The following is a 27799-nucleotide window of genomic DNA, read 5'->3' as shown; positions in this document are numbered from 1 at the left end:
GAGAACAAAATGTGTCAAGTTCTGTTGTATGGGAGATGAGTATAAAACCCTATAAAACTAATCATATATATATATATATATATATATATATATATATATATATATGATAGAACCCCAAATCTTGATTGTGTTTTGGGCTAGGTAAGGAAATGCCTGTCATTGGATGATTTGGATAATAAGGAAAACCTGTGTGTGTGTGTGTGTGTGTGTGTGTGTGTGTGTGTGTGTGTGTGTATCAGCATTTAACTGTGACTGGTAAGGAACAGTGTGATGTTTCTGGGCTGCATTAAAGACCCTTGACCTTTGGGCATGAACAGACATTGAATTTGCTCACCATGGTTACTCTTTCTTGTCAATTTGACTGGATTTGAAATGGATTAGAAGTCGGATTTCTGGGTGTGTCTGTGAAGACGTTTTCAGAAAAATTAAATGAGAATGGTAAAGCTACGTCCAGTGTAGGTAGTATTAGTCCATGGACTAGGTCCTGGATTGCATAAAGAGCTTTGAGCACCGACACTGATCTCTCTCTGCTGACATTGGCTTACTGTGGTCAGATTCTTATGATTCTGAAATGCACGCCTTCCATACAAGATACCTAGACTTTCTTCTTAGGCTACATTCTGCAATAAAGTCATTTTTTCCCCGACTTGGTGGGTATTTTCCTGCAGCAACAAAATAGGAACATATGGTTTTGTGTTATTTGAAGTGCTCGTACACCAAAGTAGGACACTGAACTTTTCTAGTGAAATTAAAGATAGAATTTTCAAAGGCCATTGTTACATGTCAGGCTTTAGACAATTTTATTGAGAATTTTAAGTGGAGCAGTCAATCATTCTGAAGGATCAATCCACAGAAATCATAGAGAGGGTCTTTTTAAGTGGAGATAAAGAAAGCTACTGAAGACCTCACTTGAAAACAAGTGAGAACTTTCGACATTTTTATGCCCAAGGAAACTGATTATAAAGAGCTATTGAAAATTTGTTTCTAAATTTTCAAAAACTAAAAGAAGTGCTTTGTACTCAGTGTTAACTCCATGTTCTGATAAAGTCCATATTTGCTGTGAAGCAGCCTAAAATGACACTGTGTGTGATCCTTGCCCATATTAGTTTACACCTCAATTACAAATTGCAAAAAATATATATATATATTTCACTACACTCCTAAACACTCTATGTCCTTTGTGTGGTTCAAGCATTAAGAAACATCTGTTCTCTATTCTTGTTCTGAGTATTTTGTTTCCTCTAAATTTAAGAACTGACAAACATAGGCAGCTGTCTTCCTTAATCTGAAGATACCTATGTGAACTTGTAGCTCCCAACTCCGAAGGCTAAGTAGAATCCTCTCTGCCTGTGACTCCTTTAAACTACGTTTTCTCTGGTAAAATGAACATCTCCCCCAGAACACTCTTTTCTGAAGACTGTAGTCAAGAAAAGGTCATTTCAAATCTGTTTTGTTATAGAAATTAAGAACACACAGACAAACGAGCAAAACCTTTCCTTCTTGGATTCTTATGGAAGGACTTTTCTTTTACCGAGGGGTACTATTCATGTTTTAATCATTAAACAGGGCCATAGAAAAATGTAAACACATTGCCCCAGGACAATGTCTTGCAGCTTTATGTCTGACTCAGCTGTGTTTAGTCACTTCTAAATGCTGTTCGTTTACTCTCTTGGTGGTGATGGTTTCACAGTCTCATGGTGAAAGGAGGTAAGGGATGTGTTATAGGATTTCCAAGTTCTCTTTTGCAGGAAGAAGCAGGATCTGAGGTCCAGCTCCTTTTACGTCTTGTGGGGATCATGCAAAAGTCAATTTTTAAATCGTGCACTATGCTTCGCTTCAAAAGAAGTAGGAAACAACCTGCCTTTTATTGCAGTTTGGCAATTTAATTGATCCAATAACACATAAAAATATGCATGGGCTAGTTACTTTCCATATAATCCAGGATGGACAGGAGGGAATCAGATGCATGGAATGAGCAGAAGGAGATGAGCTGCTCCCTTTGAACGGTGACTAAAATTTGTGTATGCTGACCACTCACAAAGTACGTCCTAGTGTTTCCAAATAAACCATTGCGTTATATGTCTCAGACTATATTAGACACTGAAGATTGGATAATAAATTATTCCTCTGTGACTGACCTTTAAAGTTCATTTATACTTTCTTTAAGTGGAAAGCAGACACTTCGTTTTGTGTGGCTGCATTGACTCTTATATCAGAGACAGATGCAATACGTGGAAGGATAATATGTCACAGGCAAAGTCTATGGAAGAGTAGTTCCCCTGGCAGTTCTTGGGGTTCAGATATCCCTATGGGCTGCAAGAAAGCAGATGAACAGCATTTTCTGTAGCCAATCCCATGAACACAGGATTATCTGATATTAGAGCTTAAGTTTGGTTTGGTGCACTTCAGATAACATAGAAAAAGAACAAGAAAAATTATGTCCTGGGACTGTGAAGTTTTACATAAAAATGTCTTACAATTAACAAAAGCAAGTAGCCATTCAGTAATACAGAATAGCTTCTCTAATATTCAGGTTGAGTACTAACCCTCTCATTTAAAAGTTTCCCTATGAGATGATTTCAGAATAAATAATGCTGTGCTTCATCATTTGATCACATCGTTCTCAGCTGATAGTGCTGTTTTCAGGATGTTATGGAACTCCTTGGAGGTACCATCTTGGAGGCAGTTCCTCACTGAGGCAGGGATTGAGAAACTCTGCCCTCCCTATCCCCACATGTCCAGTTCATTCCCTCTGTTCTATTGCAATTGATCATGTAACTTTCAGCTTTCCACTTCTGTCTGCATTCCTACCTTGGGCTGCCATCTATGCCTAGCGATCATGGTTGCCATGTATGTCCAGCAATGATGGACTCTAATCACTTGGATTCATAAGCCAAAATAGACTCATTTTCAAAAAGCTACTTCTGCTCACAGTGTTTCATCATGGCAGAAAGGAAATCATTGAATAAAAATAGCAAAGAGAAAGCAACTCTCGTGAAGCTGCATGTCAAAATATGAAGTGGTTTTCATCAAAATTAAAGTACATATATTTTCTGATCCTTGGACACATGGTTGTCATGGGAAGAATAGCACGAGGAGAAGGAGTACGGCCTAGGGATGCTAGATTCATCTCACATAAGCTCTTGGTTGATGTGTAAAAGTGGACAAGCTACTTGATCTCTCTCTGTCTTCAGTTAGCTAATGTATAAGAAGAACAGAATTAGTATAGGTGTTAATAAATATTAGTAGATGTCATAGCCACAGTGTGGTTTAGTGAAATGACATAGTTAATCAGTAAGATATTTTAGAATGATAGGTAACATTCTGAAAAGTGCTTTTATATTTTAAAATTTATTATAAGTAAAGGTTATTTTCAGTTCATGAAGACATCTACAAGTTACATGCCATACGATTTAACGTTCTAGAAACAAGACACATGGCTAGATAGATAAGTTGTGTGTTTACATCTCATATAATTTAAATAACTCAGACACAGCAAATGAATGTTATGAAAATTATAACCCAATATAAGTTGATATTTTAGCCCAAATTGGTATTCGTTTTGCAAGTATATCCAAGAATACCGAGGTGTCAAGTCTTAACTGGTAACTCATCAGCGGATGGAAAAATGCTGTTTCTTATGTTCACACCTTGTAGCAATCATGAACATTCAAACTGCATGGCCGTTCAAATTATAAATTTAACATTGAGAAAAAGCCAAAGGTCTAAAAGAGTCTCCAATTGATTCTTACTGTCTTATAATTTATCTTATATATTTATTTTACTATTTCTATTATTGTCTCAACTATGAGACCTCAAGAAATCCAGCTCTTTGAGAGTTCTAAAAGAAGTTTCTTTTCTTTGTTAAAAAATAATATAGTATATATCTCTGTGGATCCTACACCTAAACATGAACAACACATTCTTCCTCATTAAACTACCCTAGCCACAGGGACTATCAATATGGGGTCTGTCTTTAAACATCCCATTATATTCATATGCAGGTTCTAGTTATTAAAGAGCACAAATGTGAGATCAACCCCAGCTGTTGACACAGCTCAGGCCTCTCTCTTCTTTTCAGTTAGTAACTTGATAAATATATTTTGGGTAAATCATAGGTATTTTCAAGTTATCAAACTGCTTAGTTTAATGTTGCAGAACACTTTATTATAAATGTCTAAAGCTGGAGAAAAGACAATTGTTTAGGGGAAAGAAAAATGTTATGAATCCAATAGTGCATTTTCAGTACTTCTCCTGATTACATTGTGTGTGCATTATGAATGAATCTCAAAGAAAGCATTTATCCACGAAAGAAGCAAACATTTTCTTTATAAAACAAATGACCAATGTTTGTACATGTGTACTGTTCTCATGTATTGTGTCTAGAGTTATTTGTTACCTAATTTTCAAGATAGTATTTATTATCTGATATTCTTTGTAAATTTCTTTATTTTATTTATATTTTAATTTTTAAATTATTCTCAATATTTGCATTATTTCAATTTTAAAATATTATTTTGTTTATTTACATTCTGGTGATTGCTCTACTGCTCAGTGCACCCTCCCAGAGTTCCTTATCCCATTCTTCGTCTCTCTTGCCTCTGAGAGAGTGCTCCTCCTCCACCCGGCCTGAGTCTCACTTCCCTGGGACCTCAAGTATCTCCAGGATTAAGTGCATCTTCTCTCACAGAGGCTTGACCAGGAAGAATTCTGCTGTATTAGTGCCAGGAGCCTCAGACTGGCCAGTTTACACCCCTGATTGGTGGTTCAGTGAATGGAGCTCCCTGGGGTCGGGTTAGTTGAGACTAGGGAAGACCAGTAGGTCTTCCTATGGGGTTGATCTTTAGCTTCTTGTTGGGTGTAATTATCTGCCTCTGTATCAGTTAGATGCTACTAGGGCCTCTCAGGGGACAGCCATGACAGGTTCCTGTGTTTAAGCATATCATAGCATAAGTAATTGTATCAGGCCTTGCCCCTCCATCCCCCACATTAGATGTATCCCAAGTTGGGCTGGTGATTGGACTGCCTTTCCTTTAGTCACTGCTCCATTTTTGTCCTTGTAATTCTTTTAGATAGGAATGGACCTGGGTCAGAAATTTCGACTCTGGATTAGTAATCCTGTCCCTTCTTTTGAGGTCCTGTTTATCTACTGGAGGTAGACTCTTCAAGTTCCCTCTCCCCAGTGTTGGATATAATGCATAAGGTCACCTCCATTGAGTCCTTAGATTATCTCACCTTGTGGATGTCTGGTACCTCTAGAGGGTTCCTCAACTCTCCCCCCAACCTGGGATGGCTTATCTCCATTCACTCCCTTGGCCCTTTTGGCTTCTCTCTTGTTCCTCCTCCATACCTGATCCTGTTACCCTTTTCCTATCCCCATCCCCTCTCTCTCCTTTCCCTCTCTGCAATGATTATTTTCTCCCCCCTTCTAAGTGGAATTGAAGCATCCTCACTTGGGACTTTCTACTTGTTAAACTTCCTAATGTCTGTGAGATCTATCCTAGGTCTTCTGTACTTTTTGGCTAATATCCACTAGTCAGTGAGTACATACCATGCATGTTCTTTTGGGTTTGAGTTACTTCACTCAGGGTGAGATTTTTTTTTAAGTTCCATTCATTTGCCTGCAAAATTCATGATGCTTTTTAAAAAATAGCTGAATAGTATTCCATTGTGTAAATGACCCACATTTTCTGTATTCATTTTTCAGATGAAGAATCTCTGGATTGTTTATAGCTTCTGGTTATTACAAATAAGATTTCTATGAACATGGTGGAGCAAATATCCATGTGGTATGGTGGAGCATCTTTTTGGGTATATGTCTAAGAGTGGTTTAGCTGGGTCTTCAAGTAGAACTATTTCCAATTTTCTGAGGAACTACCAGGATGATTTGCAGAATGGTTGTACCAGTTCTGTACCAATCCCACCAGCAATGGAGGAGTATTCCTTTTTCTCCAAATCCTTGTCAGCATGTGTTGTCACTTAAGATTTTGATCTTAGCCATTTGGATTGGTGTGAGGTAGAATCTCAGGGTCATTTTGACTTGAATTTTATTGATGCCTAAGGACATTTCTTTAAGTGTTTCTCAGCCATTCAAATTTCGTCTGCTGTGAATTCTCTGTTTAGCTCTGTACCCAATTTTTAAATTGGGTTATTTGGTTTTTTGGAGGTTAACCTCTTGAGTTCTTTATATATTTTGAATAATAGCCCTATTTCAGAAGGAGGGTTAGTGAGAATTTTTTTTTTCCCAATCTGTAGGTTACTGTCTCTTATTGGCAGTGTCCTTTGCATAATAGAAGCTTTACAGTTTCATGTGGTCCCATTTATTGATCTTAGAGCCCGAGCTACTTATGATTTTGTTCAGGAAAATTTCCTCTTGTGCCAAAGAATTGGAGGATCTATTCCACTTTCTCTTCTGTCAGATTCAGTGTATCTGGTTTTATGTTGAGGTCCTTGATCCACTTGGAGTTAGCCTTTTTGAAGGGTGATAACTATGGATCTATTTTCATTCTCCTTTATATAGACCACCAGTTAAACCAGCACCATTTACTGAAAATGCTTCCTTTATTTGCACTGCATGTTTAAGCTTCTTTGTCAAAGATGAAGTATCCATAGATGTATGGGTTTACTTCTGGGTCATAAATTTATCGATCAGTATATTTCTATACCAATATCTTGTGTTTTTATCATTATTTCTTTGTAGTATAGCTTGAGATCAGGGATGATGATCCCCACAAAGTTCTTTTATCATTGAGAATTGTTTTGGCAATCCTGGGTTTCTGTTTTTCCACATGAATTTGAGAATTTCTCTTCCCATGTCTGTGAAACATGGTGTTGGAATTTTGATGGTGATTGTATTGATGGTAGATTGCTTTTGATTACTTTTTCACCCTGATTATCATTTGTGTAAAGGAAGGCTACTGATTTGTTTGAGGTAATTTTATATCCTGCCGCTTTGCTGAAGTTGTTTCAGTTGTGGAAATTCTCTGGTGGAATTTTGTGGGCCCCTTATGTATACTATCAGTAAATAATTATTTTAAAATAAATAATAATAATTTTATTTCTTCCTTTACAGCTTGTATCCACTTGATGTGCGTTTCTTGTCTAATATTTGCAGCTAGAACTTCGAGTACTATATTCAATAATAGGGAGAGAGTGCACAACTTTGTATTGTCCACAATTTTTTGTGGGATTGCTTCTAGCTTCTATCCATTTACCTTGATGTTGATCTGGGCTTGCTATATATTGCTTTTATTGGGTTTAGGTATGTGCCAGGAATTCTGATGTCTTCAAGGCTTTTAATATGAATGGGTGCTATATTTTGTCAAAGTCTTTTTCAGCATTTAATGACATGATCGTGTTGTTTTTTTTCCTTGAGTTTCTTTATATAGTGCATTACATTGATGGATTTTCATCTATTGAACCACTACTGCATTACTGGGATGGAATCTATTTGATCATGGTGAATTATGGCTTTGATGTGTTCTTGGATTTGGCTTGTGAGATTTTTTTATGAGTATTTTACATCGATATTTATAATCAAAATTGGTCGGAAGATCTTTGTTTGTTGGACCTGTGTGATTTAGGTGCTAGTTACTGTGGCTACATAGTATGAATTAGGTAGTGCTTCTTCTGTGTCTATTGTGTGAAATAGTTTGAGGGGTATTGCTATTAGCTCTTCTTTGAAGGTCTGGAAGAATCTGCACTAAAACCATCTGGCCCTGGGGTTTTTTTGGCTGGGAGATTTTGATGACAGTTTCTATTTCCTTAGGGTTTACAGGACACTTTAGATAGTTTACCTGATCTTGATTTAACTTTGGTATGTGGTATCTGTCTAGAAAATCATCCATTTCTAGTTTTGTAGAGTATTGACTTTTGTAGTAGGTTCTGATGATTTTTTGAAATTCTTAAGTTTCTATTATTGTCTCCCTTTTCATTTCTGATTTTGTTAATTTGGGTATTGTCTCTGTGCTCTTTAGTTAGTTTAGCTAAAGGTTGATTTAGCTTGTTGATTTTCTCAAAGGACCAGATCATGGTTTTGTTGATTCTTTTCATCATTTTCTTTTTTTCTAGCAGGTTGATCTCAGCCTTTAGTTTGACTATTTCTTGCCTTCTACTCCTCTGAGTGTGTTTGTTTCTTACTGCTCAAGAGCTTTCAGCAGTGCTGTTAGGTTGCTTGTATGGGGGATTCTCCAATTTCTTTATGAAGGCACTGAGTGCTATGAATTTTCCTCTTTTTTTCTTGGATATTTTATGTATTTACATTTCAAATGTTATCATGATTGCACCCTATCCCATACCCCCTCCCCCTGCTTCTTTGTGGATGCTCCATTTCCCACCCACCCATTCCTAACTCACTGTCCTGGCATTCCCTTACACTAGGGAATCAAACCTTCACTGGGCCAAAGGTTTCTCCTTCTATTGAGGCCAGACAATGCCATCCTCTCCTACATATGCATTTGGAACCCTGGGTCCCATTATGTGTATTCTTTGGTTGGTGGTTTAGTCCCTAGGAGCTCTGGAGTGTCTGGTGGGTTGATATTGTTGTTCTTCCTATGAGGGTGCAAACCATTTCAGCTCCTTCAGTTCTTTCTCTGACTCCTCCATTGGTGTCTCCATGCTTAGTCTGATGGTTAGCTGCAAGCATCCTCATCTGTATCTGTAAGGCTCTGGCAAAGCCTCTCAGGAGACATCCATATCAGGCTCCTGTCAGCAATCACTTCTTGGCATCAGCAATAGTGACTGTGTTTAGTGGTCACATATGGGATGGATGTCCAGGTGGGGCAGTCTCTGGATGGCCTTTCCTTCAGTCTCTGCTCCACTCTTTGTCCCTGTATTTCCTTTAGACAGGAGCAATTCTGGGTTAAATTTTCATAAGGGTAGGAGGCCCCATCTCCCAACCAGAGGCCTTGCCTAACCTCTGGATATGATCTCTACAAGTTCTCCCTTCACTTTGTTGGGTGTTTTTCCTCACAATAGTCAGAATGGCTAAGATCAAAAACTCAGGTGACAGTAGATGCTGGCAAGGATGTGGAGAAAGAGAAATAATTCTCCATTGTTGGTGGTATTGTAAGCTGGTACAACCACTGTAGAAATCAGTTTGGCAGTTTCTTAGGAAATTGAACATAGTACTACCTGTGAATCCAGCTATACCACTCCTGGGCATACATCCAAAGAGATGCTCCAACATATAACAAGGTCAAAAGCTCCACTATGTTAATAGCAGTCTTAATTATAATAGTCAGTAGAAGGAGAGAACCCAGATACCCTTCAACAGAGGAATGGATACAGAAAATGTGGTACATTTACACAATGGAGTACTACTCAACTATTAAAAACAATGACATCATGAAGTTCTAAGGCAAATGGATTGAATTAGAAAATATATACTTGAATGAGGTAACACGGTCACAAAAGAACACACAAGGTATGGATTCACTGCTAAGTGGATAGTAGCCCAAAAGCTTGGAATAACCAAGATACAATTGAAAGACCATATGAAGTTCAAGAAGAAGGAAGACCAAAATGTGTATGTTTCAGTCCTTCTCAGAAGGGGAAACAAAATACTCATGAGAAGTAGAGTGTCAGAGGAACTTGGAAGGAAATGAGTATGTGGATGGGAAAAAGGGGAGTAGGATAAGGTATGAGAGGAGATGAGAATGATATACAGTGTGTCAGGAATTTGAATAGAAGTGTGTAGCAATGGGGGATAGGGAACTAGTGATAGCCACCAATAAGTCACCTGCTCCGTTTTCTAAATTGTCTGTCTCCAGGATTGCCTCCCCTTGTGTTTTCTTTATTGTTTCTATTTCCAGTTTTAGTTCTTGGAACATTTTGTTCATTTCCTTCACCTGCTTGATTGGCTTTTCCTGTATTTCATTAAGGGGTTTATTTGTTTCTTCTTTAAGGGCTTCTACCTGTTAATGGTGTTTTCTATTTTGTTAAGGGAGTTCTTTACATCCTGCTTAAAGGCCTCTATCATCTTCATGAGATGCAATTTTAGGGTACTATCTTGCTTTTCATGCATGTTGGGGTATCCAGGGTGGGGAACTGGGTTCTGATGTTGCTGAATTGCACTGGGTTCTGTAATTTATGATCTTGAAACTTGCCTCTGGCCATCTGTTTATCTCTGGTGTTAGCTGTTTGGGTGTCTTTGACTAGAGCTGCCTCCTTGGAGGCAGGCACTGCTGTCTCTGGTTTGGGTGGGCCTTGTGTATCTCTGCTTAGAGCAGGCATCCTGTGTCCCTGGTTACTCTAGACATCCTGGAAGGCAGAGAGGCTTTGGTGTGTGGGAGTCTATTGAATTAGACACACTGATCTGGCTTTGGAGGAGACTTTGGACTATAGCATGATGTAAATTATCTTTCAGTGATGGGGATTTTTCTTGAGATACTGTCTTTCTGTGTTGCTCAATCTGGCCTCAAACTTTCAGTCTTCTACCCTCAAATCACTGCGTATTGGAATCAGATGTTTCACATTTTGCTTCTGTGATGAAATGAGATAATTTGTTTATAAAAAAAAGCATCTGAAATTGAAGAAGATCTCAGAAGATGGAAAGATCTCCCATGCTCATGGATTGGCAGGATTAATATAGTAAAAATGGCCATTTTACCAAAAGCGATCTACAGATTCAATGCAACTCCCTTCAAAATACCAATCCAATTCTTCAGAGAGTTAGACAGAACAATTTGCAAATTCATCTGGAATAACAAAAAACCCAGGATAGCTAAAACTATCGTCAACAATAAAACTTCTGGGGGAATCACTATCCCTGAACTCAAGCAGTATTACAGAGCAATAGTGATAAAAACTGCATGGTATTCATACAGAGACAGACAGATAAACCAGTAGAATAGAACTGAAGACTCAGAGATGAACCCACACACCTATGGTCACGTGATTTTTGACAAAGGAGCCAAAACCATCCAATGGGAAAAAGATAGCATTTTCAGCAAATGGTGCTGGTTCAACTGGAGGTCTGCATGTAGAAGAATGCAGATCGATCCATTCTTATCACCCTGTACAAAGCTTAAGTCCAAGTGGATCAAGGACCTCCACATCAAACCAGACACACTCAAACTAATAGAAGAAAAGTGGGGAAGAATCTCAACACATGGGCACTGGAGAAAATTTCCTGAACAAAACACCAATGGCTTATGCTCTAAGATCAAGAATTGACAAATGGGATCTCATAAAACTGCAAAGCTTCTGTAAGGCAAAGGACACTGTTGGTAGGACAAAACGGCAACCAACAGATTGGGAAAAGGTCTTTACCCATCCTACAACTGATAGAGGGCTTATATCGAAAATATACAAAGAACTCAAGAAGTTAGACGGCAATGAGACAAATAACCCTATTAAAAATGGGGTTCAGAGCTAAACAAAGAATTCACAGCTGAGGAATGCTGAATGGCTGAGAAACACTTAAAGAAATGTTCAACATCTTTAGTCATAAGGGAACTGCAAATCAACACAACTCTGAGATTTCACCTCACACCAGTGAGAATGGCTAAGATCAAAAACTCCAGCGACTGCAGATGCTGACAAGGATGTGGAGAAAGAGGAACACTACTCCATTGTTGGTGGGATTGCAGACTGGTACAACCATTCTAGAAATCAGTCTGGAGGTTCCTCAGAAAATTGGACATTGCATGACCTGACGACACAGCTATACCTCTCTTGGGCATATACCCAAAAGATATTCCAACATAGAACAAAGACACATGCTCCACTATGTTCATAGCAGCCTTATTTATAATAGCCAGAAGCTGGAAAGAACCCAGATGCCCTTCAACAGAGGAATGGATACAGAAAATGTGGTACATCTACACAATGGAATACTACTCAGCTATCAAAAACAATGACTTTATGAAATTCACAGGCAATTGGATAGAACTGGAAAATATCATCCTGAGTGATGTAACCCAATCACGGAAAAACACACATGGTATGCACTCATTGATAAGTTGATATTAGCCCAAATTACCCTAGATGCACAGAACACATGAAATTCAAGACGGATGATCAAAATGTGAATGCTTCACTCCTTCTTTAAAAGGGGAACAAGAATACCCTTAGGAGGGAATAGGGAGGCAAAGTTTAGAACAGAGGCAGAAGGAACACCCATTCAGAGCCTGCCCCACATGTGGTCCATGCATATACAGCCACCAAACTAGATAAGTTGGATGAAGCAAAGAAGTGCAGGCTGACAGGAACCGGATGTAGATCTCTCCTGAGAGACACAGCCAGAATACAGCAAATACATAGGCGAATGCCAGCAGCAAACCACTGAACTGAGTACAGGACCTCTGTTGAAGGAATCAGAAAAAGGACTGAAAGAGTTGATGGGGCTAGAGACCCCATATGAACAACAATGCCAACCAACCAGAGCGTCCAGGGTCTAAGCCACTACACAAAGACTATACATGGACTGACTCTGGGCTCCAACTGCATAGGTAGCAATGAATAGCCTAGTAAGGGCACCCGTGGAAGGGGAAGCTCTTGGTCCTGCCAAGGCTGGACCCCAGTTAACGGGATTCTTGTGGGGAGGGCAGTAATGGTAGGAGGATATAGAGGGGAACACCTATATAGAAGGGAAGGGGGAGGGGTTAGGGGGGATGTTGGCCTGGAAACTGGGTAAGGGAATAACATTTGAAATGTAAATAAGAAATACCCAATTTAATAAAGATGGAAAAAAATGTTACTCATGGGTTACTCTTAAGGTATGTACCTTAATATACCTATTAAAACTTAACATGCCTGTAAATCCTACTTATTGATGCATAGAAATGTATAGATATGTTGGAAATCAGTTATACTGGCACATTTTGAAAGAAGAGTTAATTATCCCATAGTTTTATTCAAGTGAACCTTGAGCTAGGCACACATACAGAGTAAATTATTTTAAAGAAGGTATGATTGACCTTAGGATGTAAAGTTTTTACATGCTTTTGCATGAAGATTTGTGGTAGTTAACTGTTTTGAGTTGCAGAGAGGCAGTCAAGATTGTGTTTGCTAACCAGTTCTAAAAAGAAATCTTTGAGAATATAGATAGAGCAGTTAGGTAATATGGAGTTTTCACAATGATTCTTTCATACAGCAGGGAATGACAAGATGTGCAAGCAATAGCAGAGAAAATAGAGGTGAAAAGATTCATTTAAAATTATCTTTGAGGGGCTGAAGTGATGACTCAGCAGGGATAAGCTTGCAGGCCTGAGTCAGATTCCTGAGACCAGCATGGTGAATGGACAAGGACTGACCCCCGCCAGTTCTCTTCTACTCTCCTCATATACAAGTCATGGCATGCCTATTCCTGACCCCTCCAGGAAGAAATAAAAAGTAAAAATTACTTCCATAAATTTATCCCTTTCACTTTCTTATATTTTGAATCTGCTTTGCCTTATTTCAATTATAAGTTTTATTAAAACATAGGATATGGAGGCTAGAGAGAACACTCAGGTGTCAGGCCCATTTATGCTCCCATAGTAGCTCACAACTATGATAACTTCAGTTCAATGTAATTTGATGCTTCATCTGAAATTCACTTGCTACCACTCACCTGAGGTGTACTTACACTCATGGACACTTGACTATAAATAAAATTCAATGAATAAATATTCAAAAATAAGATATAGTCCCACTGAAATTTTGAATAAATGAGTGTCAATGCATGGAGAAGGTTTAAAAAAAAGGTGTGAGTGGTAGGGAAGACATATGCTTCAACAGCAGTAGGGATGGACTGGATGGGATGAGTCTCCAGTTCATGTTTGAGTCTGGCACTTGAATCATGTTCATAATAGAATGCACAGCCAAGCAGGTCTGACATCCCAACACTCAGCTATTTGAGATAAAATGAGTGCACAGCCAGTCAGGCGATACAGTATGATATCTATCTAAACAACAACAACAACAACAATAACAGCAAACCAGAAAAATAAAAAACAAACAAAAAACCCAAAAATCAAAAAAAAACCCAAATAAATAAAAAACATAAAATAAAAATAAAATAATAAGGTAAAGAGGAAGGCAGAGTGCCTGCACAGATCAAGTAGGTGTATCAATGTGTCATTATATGCTATCCGTTTCTCCTGTGTGTAGCGTATCTGATATCTGCATTAAATAAAAATCTCATTTTCCTATCCTTTATATTTCAGAGATATTATTGTGGCCTAGAAATTTAACAGAGATGACATGTTTTGCATCTTTCTTATATTCAATCCTCTTTGAAGAACCAGGCTAATGCTAAGGATTTATTCATCAAGACTGTTCTTCAATTATGGAAGGAAGTTAAATTAGACATACAGGTATACTTGAAGACTTTCCTGATCCCCAAAGGTCTTTAAGTTGGTTGCACATTGATGCTGCCAACCTGATGGTTCAGAATATATAAAAATTACATAATTCATGGAGCTCTTCTTGTTCATGGACTTAAGGTATGTTTTTATGATCTCCCAAAGAAAACCTTTGTGAGGATAGTTCAAACTTCAATTTTACCTGTTTGTTTTCTCTCCTTCTCCATCTACCAAACACTGTCATTTCGTACTGGCAACTGCTTCACTAAGTCTATCAAAGGGTCCTGTCAGAGCATGTTCACCTGAGCACAGGGAACTGCTGCTATCTCCTTTTAAGGGATCTGAGAAAGTGTCATCAGTTGGCTGGTAGGAAAGCATTAGGTAAGCTCTCCAGTGATCTGTGTGAGCACCCCTTTGTGGGAGCAGTAATTAGAGGCACTGTTTTCTAGGCCAAGCTTTCTTTCTTCACTTACTTCCTAGTATTCTAGTCAGCAGGAAATTTATTCCCATGAAAAACAAAATCCCCAATTTTCATCCATCCAATTAGTAGTGAATTGGCCTAACATAGCATTGGTCCACATTGAAGATTCTGAATCTGACATTCCAAAAATAAACATAAACCTTAAAAAAAACCTACTGTATTAAATATTGGTTTTCCATATTGTAGGGACAGAACTAATGGGATGAAGTGACTTAAAATGCATCTCTGTAATTTAGTATTTTAATTAATAAGCTATAGCTATGATCAAATAACTTTACCTAGTTTTTTCTTCTAGTAGAATTTAAACATTCTTAGCTCCAATTTGAGGATCATGCAGCAAAGAAAATAAAAAACCATGTTGAAAAATACCACAAAGTGAAAAAGAAGCACTTATACATAATAAGTAATTTTAGTAGTAGCATTTCTACGAACAAGTCAACAACTTCATTAATGTACTAATTAAGCTGAAAACACAATCACAATCAGTATAGACCAGCTGGAGGAAGTCTCTGACCTTAAGCCTGTGTTTCATGAGTTCTGTATGCCATAGTCATTTTCTGACTGTAAAATACAGTGGTTATCAAGGCTGAGATGTGATATTCATAATTCATAACCCTTAGTTGTCTATTCCTATAATTATTATCATGTAGATTCCCCCAAAGCATATGTGTGTCTTCTACTCATGAACCATATAGAACATGACTTCCTGGATTTTAGAGGATGCACAAAAATGATTTTGTAGTTTTCCACCCTAGCTTACGGAAGGATGTTCAGGATGAACTTTCACCTAAATTCACAAAGTGAATACATGTGAATTATAATTCTTTGGCCATTGAAAGCTACTAAGTTGTCAGTGTCTAAAAATTGCCAATTGTCAAATAAATTCACTGATCAAGATAAGAACTGTCAGTAGTCACAATAAAAAGCAACTGATATTAAAAATCGTAAGCTAAACACTCACTATTTCTTAATAAATTATGATATGTTTTTAGGCTTTTATGACAAACCTTAAACTAAATATTGGTATGTAGAAACACTATTGAATTTTGTCTAATGGTCATATAATGATTATTCTATCCTTATAACTTTCTTTCTCCAATCCCTATCTTAAAATAATTAAAAAAATTACTTTGCGTGTGTGTGTGTGTGTGTGTGTGTGTGTGTGTGTGTTTGTATAGCTCTTTCATGAAAGTAAAAATAGAAGGTGATGTGAGGTCCCCTGGAAGTCAAGTTAGAATATGGGCTTGGGGAACCAAACAGGTGTTCTTCTCAAGAGCAACAAGTGCTCCTAGCTACTGGGACATCTTTTTGCCCTCACTAGATCCTTTTTGACTTCTATCAATTAAAAATAAAGCATGTAAGCAATTGTATGTATTCAATACTTATGCCTTTTACTTTTCTTTTTCATTTTATTATTGGTCATACCACCATCACTAATGACCAACACATTTTCACTGTTACCCTCTTTTTCCTATCTGCATGCTTCATACATTCTATGAAGCCTGGCTGTTACGATCTCCAACTCCGCTTACTGACAGCCATTTTGTGCCCCCCACCATACATCGCTTGCATGAAGTCTGCTCCATGGCATTACTTGATTCTCAGTCATTGAGAAATTCTAGCTCTGCCCACTTCCAGATCACTTTCTGGCTCACCAATCACTTGGCTGTCCATCTATCACTGTCAATTTATAAGTGATTTCTCTTGGTCAGTATAAATATATTTCTGAGTCTGAACATTTGATACCTGCTGGTATTCTTGGAGGCAGAGGACCCTTTAAGGTCATGGTTAGCCCTCTTCACAGATCCTAATCTTGACCTTTTCCCTTGGGTGGGACTTTGTCTCTGAGCATATGTTTTTACCTTTTGCCTTCACTTGAAGCTCTGGTACCTTGTAATAAGCTGACCGCTGTTGAGTGCAGTGATGAATTAATGAATAGTTTGTCCTCTTTCAGTACTGTGGATGCTCTTGACTAAAAGCTGTTGTTACCTTTTTTCTTTCCTCTCATTTATCCATGGGAACACGATTATCCATACCTTCTCTCTCCCCTTTAACATGCCTCTTAAAGAACCTCCAACTCCTTGTGCCCGATTCAAGGGCCTCTAAACTTGACTGCATTTGCAGTAGAATCTGGCCTCCATATCCCAATCCAAATGAATGTCTAATGGTACCCTAGATCTCAATATTATTTTGTACCTTCACAAGTACTGAAAGCTACTTGGGAAAACGGAAAGAGATGACTTACATCCCAGTTTTCTCTTACCTTCATTCCACACCTTCTCTATGTCTTTCCTGATTTTCTTTTGCCACTCTGTCTTATATAATACAGTCGTTCGGGTTACCCGGTCCCTTTTCTCTACCCTTTACTGCATGGTTTTCCTTTCTCCTTCCCCTTCCTTCCTCACATGGCCTAGCTCAGGGTCATGTTCACTCTGGACTCTTGCAGATGTCTCTACTTCTGGCTATGATCTTCCTCATATCTACAATAAACCACCTCCTCCACTATACCTAGAGGCAGTCATGTTCTTCCTTTTCTTATTTTTTCTTCATTGGGTGCTTAAAAACAGGATTGGCATATATATGTTCCTTTCTAGGGAACGTGGCCTCTCTAAATCTAACTGCTGATTTGACTCTCTTAAGGAATGGATGGATCATTTGTTTCTTCTGGCTCCTGCCATCCATCAAATTTGACCCCCAAATCAAAAGTCTGCCTTTTCAACTACTTTTTCCTTCCACATACTCTAATTATTGGTCTCTTTGTCTTTGCATGTAATTGGTTCTCCAGTTCCTAAAGCCTTTGACACTTCCCCCATCCCCATGGCATCCATCTTGGCACTCAGATCTCAGCTCTCAGCTCTAGCCTGCTACACCCGTGTGGATTTCTCTACTAAAGAAACTTACTGTCACCATTTTCCCCTGCTGCCTTCTCTCATGTGCCCCTAGGAAATGTAATCCTGCCTGCAGTCCTATAACTTTTTTAAGCCTGAGTCCATCTGGCTGACTATATATTTTCTCTCACCTTAGAGCCTATAGAATTTCCTTCCAGCAGGACTTCTTTTTTCCTAAAACTATCTCTCTCCAAGTTGCTTGGCATGAATATATGGACAATGGTCAAAGATTGGCATGCAAGGTTTTCAAAGTCTATCATATGATAATGACTTCTATCATTGCACAAACTGGTTGTCTCTAAATCTAAACTTTCAAATCTGAACTTTCTCCACCCTCCACATGCTTTACTTCCGACATTTAAAAATTCTTTATCTCAACAGTTTCTGTGTGCTCTGCTCCTAAAAAACAACAATGACAAAACAAGCAAAACCTTTTTAATACCATAATGTAAACTCTGTCTCAGATTTGTAAATCCATTGAGTATGGTTCTTTAAAAAAATCTATAAAATCTGTAACACAACTTAGCTTAAACCTTGTAACAAAAGTTGATAGCTAAAAAGGCTATGCATAAGCAATCTTAATTTTCCAAAGCATATTATATGTGTTTCAAGTCTTGCTTGGTGTGTGTGTGTTTGTTTGTGTGTGTGTGTGTGTGTGTGTGTGTGTGTGTGTGTGTGTGTGTGTGTGTGTGTGTACACGCATGTGTGTAACTTTGGATTTAGTTCTCATTCAAAAAAAAATAGGTCTACTAGGAGCATGGGTGTGTAAATAACAACAATGATTTGCTTCTGTCTTGGTTAATGCCATCATAGGAATGGAAGCCCTGAAACTAATAGAGGAGAGAGTGAGGAAGAGCCTTGAACAAATAGGCACAGGGGAAAATTTCTTGGACAGAACACCAATGGCTTATGCTCCAAGATCAACAATTGATAAATGGGACTCATAAAATTGTACAGCAAAGGACACTGTCATTAGGACAAAATGGCATCCAACAGATTGGGAAAAGATTTTCAGCAATCCTACATCCAATAGAGGGTTAAAATCTAATATATACAAAGAACTCAAGAAGCTAGATTCCAGAGAGCCAAATAATCCTATTAAAAATGTACAGTGCTAAAGAAAGAATTCTTCAAATGGCTGAGAAGCACCTTAAAGAAATGTTCAATATCCTTAGTCATCAGGGAAATGCAAATCAAAACAACTCTGAGATTCCACCTCACACCAGTCAGAATGGATAAGATCAAAAACTCAGGTGACAGAAAATGATGAAGAGGATGCGGAGAGAGGACAACACTTCTCCATTGTTGGTGGAATTGCAAGCTGGTACAATCACTTTGGAAATCAGTCTGATGATTTCTCAGGAAATTGGACACAGTACTACCTGTGGACTCAGCTATACAGCTCCTGTGCATATACCCAAAAAGATGCTCCAACATATAACGTGGACAAATACTCAAATATTCTCATAGCAGTTTTGTTTATAATAGCTAGAAGCTAAAAAGAATCCAGATGTCCTTCCACAGAGGAATGGATACAGAAAATGTGGTATATTTACACAATCAAATACTATGCAGCTATTAAAAACAACTACATGAAATTCTTAGGCAAAAGAATGGAACTAGAAAATATCATCTTGAGTGAGGTAACCCAGTCACAAAAGAACACCCATGTTATGCACTCACTGATAGGTGGATATTAGCCCAAAAGCTAGGACTACCTAAGATACAATTCACAGATCATATGAATCTCAAAAAGGAAGACCAAAATGTGGATGCATCAGACTTTCTTAGAAGGGGGAACATAATACACACAGGAGGAAATACAGGGACAAAGAATGGAGCAGAGACTGAAGGAAAGGTCATCCAGAGACTGCTTCACTTGGGGAACCATCACATATACAGTCACCAAATCCAGACACAATTGTGCATGTCAAGAAGTGCATGCTGACAAGAGCCTAATATAGCTGTCACCTGAGAGGCTTTGCCAAATCCTGACAAATACAGAGGTGGATGTTGGCAGCCAACCATTGGATGGAGCATGGGATCCCCAATGAAGGCGTTAGAGAAAGAACTGAAGGAGCTGAAGGGGTATGTAACCACACAAGAACAAAACAATATCAAGCCACCAGACCCCCCCAGAGCTCCCAGGGGCTAAACTACGAAAGAGTCCACATGGATGAACTAATGTCTCCATCTGTATATGTAGCAGAGGATGGCATTGTCTGTCATCAACAGGAAGAGAAGCTCTTGGTCCTGTGAAGGCTTGTTTACCCAATGTAGTGGAATGCCAGGGATTTGAGGTGGGAGTGGGTGGACATGAGTGGGTGGGAGTGGGAACATCTTCATAGAGGCAGGGGAGGGGAGAAGCAATGGGACAGGAAATAACATTTGAAATGTAAATATCCAATAAAATAAATAAGTAAATAAATTTAAAATAATAGAATAGAAACAACTATGTGACTGGCACTCATCTTTCTTAAGGGTAAAGAGTACATGCAATATAACTGCCACCATCTTGGTCAAGATGGCCAAATAGTATAAAACAACTATTATAAAACTTTTTAGTTATGCTGAGCCCCTGATTATTGGTATCTCCTCTTAGACTATGGAGGCAACACATGATCTCCAAAATATTTTGGAGTAGGATAGATTTTCTGATTAAATACAATTAAGGTTTGTGAATTTCTAAGTTTGTAAAGGTCTATCTACTTGAATTAATGAAAGATTAGTTAACATGTATGTGTCACAACCTATATCATTGGCAACACCAAGCTTATATAAAGTTTAAATAAGGAACATAATATATTTTATAAATAAGGTTTATAAATTCGCAAGGTCTACGCAGGCTAATAGTAACTGATTTAAGCTTTGTATGTTTGGGTAAACTGAGTCATATAAGAGAATATGACACTCTGTAAAGGTGAATGTTAGAAAGGTTAAGAAAAGTTCCAAGTCTCCTTATGAACTTTATTGTTTAAACCTACAGCATTTACGGTTTAATATTTTATTTTGTTGCTAAAATACCTTCATTGAAATCTTTAACTCAAAATTTTATTCTCAAACTTAGCAGGGATAAATTTGAAAGTTCCTAGTCTTATAAATATTACTCTTATACATTGTTATGTTAATTCACTTATTGAAAAGCTTTAGCATCCTGTACTTATTAAGCCTGAGTTATGCTTAAAAGTAGTTAAACTCTTTTAATATCTGCTGAATATGGCATTTATAATGTTTAGTCAGAAAACTTCCTATTATAGAGAAAAAAAACCCTTCTAGCAGGAACACTGAAATCTTTAAAGAAGATAAATAGGGCACTACACCTCTACCTGAATTGTAAAAATACTGACCACTGGGAAAAGCTACGCTATCCCTTGCCTGCTGCCAGGGCACTACACAAGCTGTGGACACTTTCAGGTTGATCGCCCTATTTTGTACTATCAAAGTAAGGTCAGGCTACCACCCTCCTTCTCCACAGGAAAATCTCTGAGACCTGGGTCTGGCAGCCGAATGCTGGTGGTACGTGTGGCAGCTGAAGACTGAATGCTGTCCTGTATGACAGTCAAAGACTGAGGACCACTGCACCCGATGAAGCCATTGAGAACATGGGCGCCTAGGGCAATCACCTGGATAATGGATAAATCTCTGTAATTGATACACAGGCCATATAGATTATACCACCTACCCTAATTTATCCTTCTCAGATCTCTGATGATATTGACTGTAGCTTTACCAGCAACAATCACCTAGCTTTACCCCCAAGGCTTCAGCTGTCTTCTCAGTTATGTCTTCTTAGTTCTCTTTCTATGTAAATATCAGGACTCAGAACTTACTCTCCTTGAGCTAGTAGGTCTTCAGATGAGAAAGACTGTTTACCTTGCTATTAGACTCTAAAGGGATAAACTAAGGAAACAGTTTTCAAAGTAACGTTTTATTACTCCATTATTTAAAGGGACTTGCTTTACCATGAGCCACCTGTATCTCATGGTAAATGATTGGATAGGAAATGTTAGAGCTTATATACATTCATGGGATCAAAGAAAGTGTTTGTAGGTATATAAATACTTGTAACTGTCTGATAGCATGAAATATTAAGTAAGTTATAAGGATCTAAAAAAGTGCTTTTGTTGATATTGGGGCCTAGTTTTCCTTCCCATTCTCTGGTTCCCAGAAATAAGACTCAGACTTATATACCTTGGCCATATAGCTAGGCTCCTCTCTGACTAGATCATAACTAGAGGTAACTCATTTATTTTAACCTGCATTCTGTCATGGGGCTGGTTACCTTTGCTCGGGTACAATGTCAGTCTCCTCACATCTTTCTGGGTACCTCTCCTGCCTGGCTCTATCTCAGAATTCTTTCTCCTCTCATCTATCTCACCTGTATTTCTGGCCTAAGACATAGGATATAGACTTTTTAATTGACAGATCATACATCTATGAAATACACAAGATATTCTTTCTACAATATTTTTAGAAGTTTAAATGCAAATTGCAAAGGTCTATGAAAATGATTTAAGGTATGTGTAAAGTTATATTTTTTTAAAAATCCTATTTCTTTCTTCCTCCCATTGCTAAAAACTTTTGAAGTTCAAATTTTCCACATCAATCAATAATTCTGATAACTGGTAAAGCTCAGGACTTAGAATTTTCTTTGGTTGTCTTCTAAGGATAGACTTAAAAGTGCTTCTCAATTGTGGTAAAAACATCTCTCTGCGATCTATAAATCCAACCCCCTGGGGGGAAAGTGTTAATACATTAGACCAGAATTATTTTGGGGACATCCAAACCTTCGATTATAACTCAAAAGTGTGAGTCTAACACATTTTCAACAATATGGATTACAGTACAGATTACAGAGATGGGTAAAGCTAGCATTTCTAAATAGTTTATTTCTCTAATAAACTTAAAAACATTCATGTAAGCTTCATGGATCAACTTAAATGATAAGTCGAGTTACAGGTCAAAAAATTCCTAAATTTTCCCTGGACTATTTTTGAGAAGATCTCTCTCTCTCTCTCTCTCTCTCTCTCTCTCTCTCTCTCTCTCTCTCTCTCTCTCTCTCTCTCTCTCCTCCCCCAACTACCAGGATTTTGGGCCTGGAAGTTTCAAATCAATATCATGGATAAAAATATTTACACACACACACATACACACACACACACACACACACACACACACACATCTGATGAAATTTCCAACCACCTTAGTGTTAGAGAAGCTAGGGAACAAAGGTCAGAAAAGAACCAGACAATACTCACAAAGCTGATTGAGATGTTGAGAGGTTTGGACTTTGCATGAACCTGATTGTACTGAATGTTGCTCTAGAAATGAGAAAGAAGTCTATGACAGCAGGTGGCTCCCATGATTCCTATTTCTCTGAGTTGTCAGTAATGAAGCTGAGTTGGGGTTGTCAATTCTGAAGGCCATAGTTAGGAAGGACGCATATGGGACAGTGAAGTCAATTTGCTGTCTATGAGTGCTCTATCTGCACGTATACCTACATAATAGAAGAGGGCATCAGATCAGACTTTTGGAGTTGGGTATGAGCCACCATGTGGCTGTTGGGAACTGAACTCACGACCTATGGAAGAACAACCAGTTCTCTTACCTGCTGAGCAATCTCTCCAGCACTCAGATCAATTTTAAACCATTCAGAGAAATAGATTCTAGACATTTTTGTTTCATCTTCACTGAAGGGATGACTGGCTTGAATACAGAGCAGATGATGCAATGGAGTTAAAGTTAGAGATGGAGGACATTGACATTGTTGTATTTTATATAAAGCATCAAAGACATGCTTTGTTGAGCTCAATATGGTGAGGTGGAAGGGATGCCTTGGTGGGTTCATGCTGAAGCATCCCTTCCTTCTGAGGTACCAACTATACCACAGCTTTAGTGTAGAATAGAGTTTATTGAGTAGAGACAGAGAAAGAAACAGATAGAGAGAGAAAGAGAGAGAGAAAAACTAGAAGAAGAAGAAGAAGAAGAAGAAGAAGAAGAAGAAGAAGAAGAAGAAGAAGAAGAAGAAGAAGAGGAGGAGGAGGAGGAGGAGGAGGAGGAGGAGGAGGAGGAGGAGGAGGAGGAGGAGGAGGAGGAGGAGGAGGAGGAGGAGGAGGAGGAGGAGGAGGAGGAAGTTGTTGAGGAAGAGGGGGAAGGAGAGAGAGGGAGAAAGAGGTCAGGGAGAGCAGAGTCAGAGAAAGGAGAAGGGACAGAGAGAGCTAGGAGGGCCCTGTTTATAACAAGACAGTCCAATTTGGCTGTTGCTAGGTAACTGTTGTGCAGAGCATAGAAGGAATGTCAAGATTCCTCCATTTTGATTTAATTGAAAACAGAGAAAATAGAAAGAGTTAATAATGAAGAAGGAATAAGGTCATGATCTTTAGCTACTTCCTGCTGACTTTGAGGCAATGTGTCTCTAGGAAACCTAAGAAAATGGGGAAGGGGATGTTTGTCCAGTCTTAGGTGAGTTGGTTGTTTTCTAGCTGTCCAGGGTCTGTTGAACCATCTGTGGGTAGGAAGGAGCAGGTCTAGCAGAAACATCTGTGTCTGTGAGAGCAGGTAGGAACATCGTGGTTCGCTTCTCTGGAGCTTTCCTGGATGTAGAGTTTGAGTAAATGCCTGAACTTGACAAGATTCTGAAACACACACACACACACACACACACACACACACACACACACACACACACACACACACATATTAGAGGTAGAGTACATAAAGTTAAGTATCTTTGGGAGAAATTTTTTTTCTAAAGTGTACATTTGAAACCCTTAGGTTTTGGTGGTTGGGGTTGAGTCCCAATTCCAGGGCACAGGAGAAGAATCCCACCCTCTGGAGTAGGTAGAAACTCGGGCTGTTGATTGGCAGGCGTACTTATCCAGATGGGGTTTGTTTTGTTCATGAGAGGTAGATCTGAGTGTCCTTGAGCTTATAAATTTACAAAAGAGATAAATTTGTTAACTATGAGTAGACTTTTCGGGGAGCTTAGGGAAGACAAAAAACTTTCATGGAGAAGGAGCAAAAATGGCATTTTTCCTTCTGTCTAGGAGACTGAATATAAATTTAGCATAATGAAAAGCATTTTAAGTTTATATTTAAAAGACAAAGGAAACTCAAAACCTTGACATTGTCAATATGACAGTTGATCATATACATTGAAAATGGGAAACACTTTAAGTCTATATACTTAAAAGCCAGTCAAAAGAAGCTTAAAATTTGAACTTGTGATTTTAAAAGTTGGATCGTATAGAGGGATAATTTATTAGAGCTGAACTAATTTATAAGAACTCTATTGGTTAATGTTAGGTTAATGTTGCATAACAAGGGAAGGAAATATGAAGCATTTAGTCACTGGAAAATGAGTTTAGACAAGGAAGTAGCAGAAGGTTATATCTGCGGAAGTTTACATCTGAACTTGTGTATTCTTTATCATGAAGCTTGGGAGTAATGCAAAGCTATCGTTCCTTTTGATAAGAGATCTGACAGTCTTAGCTAGTTAATGAATCGTGTAACTAGTTAATGAATCGTGTAATGAGCTAATATGGTGGTGGATTACCTTGTGGTTAGCAGCTAGGGGTCTGTTTTCTAGCTGTCAAGCTGTCAATGTAATCAGAAATCTGGGAAGATTAACTTATAATATAGATATTATATATTAATTAAAATGACAGAGGTTGGTCCATCACAACCTAAACAGCTTCCAGGTCCCTGTGGTCTCCATGGCAACTCGGGCAGAAACACTCTGGCCTTTAGGCACAGAAGACTGGGAGCTTTTTCCTGTGGAAAAATGGCTCACCTTGTCTTAGGCAATATGAGACATTTAATTCTCCAGTGTCCTCTGTCTGTCAATAGTTTAGGCCAAGCCCTGGCAGCCAGGGGAGCACTGAGACACCACTCCGGGGATGGGAAACAGTCTGAGATGAGGGATGAAGCCGGGCTTGTTCAGGGGTCCCTGGGCATGCAATGAGAGGAGGGTGGGGCTGTGGGGTTCACAGAGTCTTGGAGATCCCAGAATTGCTAGGAGTCATGGAAGAGCAGAGAATGGAGTCAGAGTCACAAACTGAAGGCAGCATCCAGCCTGAGGCTGGGGGAAATGGTCTTCTCCAGCTTAGTTCAGCAGTGAGTGTCCTTAGCTTGGTAGATACAGGCTGGAATTGCAGAGTGGACTTCCATGGGAGATTTAGCAGCTCTGTGGGTGAATACACCTGCATGTTCCCCATGGCGGTGGTAGATAAAAGAGACAGCACATGTTTATCTATATCGTTTATTGTCTGTTCTTCATGGGAAATGGGTGCATACTATGCTGTACCCACTTCTCAGGGAAATAAATTCTAGACATTTTCGTTTCATCTTAGCTGAAGGGATGAATGGAGCATATACAGAGCAGATGATGTAATGGGGTTAAAGTTAGAGATGGGGATACTGACACTGTTGAGTTTTATAAAAAGAGCCAAGATATGCTTTGTAGAACATGGTATGGTAGGGTGGGAGGGGGTGCCTCAGCATGCCAATGACAAAGCATCCCTTCCCCCTGAAGTACCAGCTCTATGAGAGGGATAGAGTTTCTTTAGGTCATGGGAAGGGAAATTGAGAAGGGAATAGAGAAAAAAAGAAAGGGGAGAGAGAGAGGAGGAGGAGGAGGAGGGAGGAGGGAAAGAGAGGGAGGAAGGGAGAGGGAGAGAGGAGGTAGGTAGGTAGGTAGGTAGGTAGGTAGGTAGGTAGGTAGGTAGGTAGGTAGGTAGGTTGGTAGGTAGGTAGGTAGGTAGGTAGCAAGGGAGGGAGGGAGGCCAGCTAGGAACATGTGGAATGGTAGGTTAAGGGGGAAGGGGAGAGAGGGAGAAATGAGGCAGAGAGAGAAGAGAGTCAAGAGAGAAGTTACTGCAGAGAGAGCAAGGAGGAGTAAGTCAAACAGCTCCTTGTATAGCAAGCCAAGGCTACCTGGCTACTGCTGGTTATCTGTTGTACAGAACATAGAAGGAATGTGAAGAGACATGGCAAAAAAGCAAATGTTTTGTTCCCAAGATTCCTAAACAAAGGGCCCATTTGTTTTCAGAACTTTTGTCTTACGCCTTTTGATTGATGTGCTCAGCATTTACTTCTGATGCAATTCTTCCTTACTTTACAGTGTGTTTTTCTCTTCACATTTAGAGCTATGTTTGGATACAGAAGGTTGCATCAAAAATGCTTGAACTTCAATAAACATTATACAGCAAGAAAGGCCAAGGATGAGGAGCAGACTGCTTATACCGAGGTTAACCATTCCCTGAGGAAGTCACCTTGGCCACTGCTGGCCAAATTAGGCACATCAAGCATTTTTCTTATCTCTGTGAGACAACAAAGAAGAGAAATGATCTCTCCAAGAGCCATTGGTGTCCCTTCTTTTTCAATTTACAACTTAATGCTGTTTCCTTCTCCTCAAGTATCTCTACACTGCTGGAAATGTCAGCAAGATGCCATGCAGAGTTTAATATTTTATACAGCAGAATTGTTAGTGCTTTGTCTTGTATCTTTTATCTGCCAAGTTACTTCCCAACTACATTGCTTGCTTGGCTCCTGTCAGGGGCTGAATTACAACTTCTGGTGTTTGCTGCTGTTTTCTGTGAAGATGAGATGCCAAGCATAAACCTATTTCTGTTCTCTTTTGTTCTGCAGTCTTCTTGCACAAACCCTGCCACTACCTTCTCAGAATTCCTGATGTTTCCCAACTAGAATGTCTAATCAACATGCAAATATCAGTGACTGACTGTGGAGTTTAGATAATGAAATTTTCTCTTGTGTCCCAAGAATGCCAAAGAATACTGGGCACGAGGACTGAAATATTTTAGCACCAGTTGTTGTAGATATTTGATAAACAAAGTGCCTAGATAGGGAGAAATTACAGACATTATTTCAAGAAAACATATACAGTTTTCTTTTGTGATAAAGAGAATTTCAAATACCTTCATTGCAGCTCACTATCTCTATTTGTAAACCACATCAGCCTAGTGATGCTTATGTTTATAAAGTACTTCATTACACAGCAATTTGTACAATTGCGATTAAGGTTATGTTAACATTCTCATTTTCAAGTAGGAGAAATTGAGGCTGGAAAGGACAGTGAGTATCCAAGGTTGCACAGAAAGTGAACAGGGGTCATTGTCTCCCTG

The 27799-nt window shown here is 38.8% G+C and overlaps 1 pseudogene; it reads left to right on the top strand.

Annotated features, from left to right (window-relative positions):
• The window catches only part of LOC116886970, a 50072-nt pseudogene extending 24452 nt beyond the window's left edge, over positions 1-25620 (top strand).
• The last annotated feature ends 2179 nt before the right edge of the window (positions 25621-27799 follow it).

This window comes from Rattus rattus, chromosome 18 (assembly GCF_011064425.1).
Source record: "Rattus rattus isolate New Zealand chromosome 18, Rrattus_CSIRO_v1, whole genome shotgun sequence".
NCBI lineage: Eukaryota > Metazoa > Chordata > Mammalia > Rodentia > Muridae > Rattus > Rattus rattus.
The sequence above is the reverse complement of the archived record's forward strand: the minus strand, read 5'-3'. Positions and strand labels throughout refer to the sequence as shown.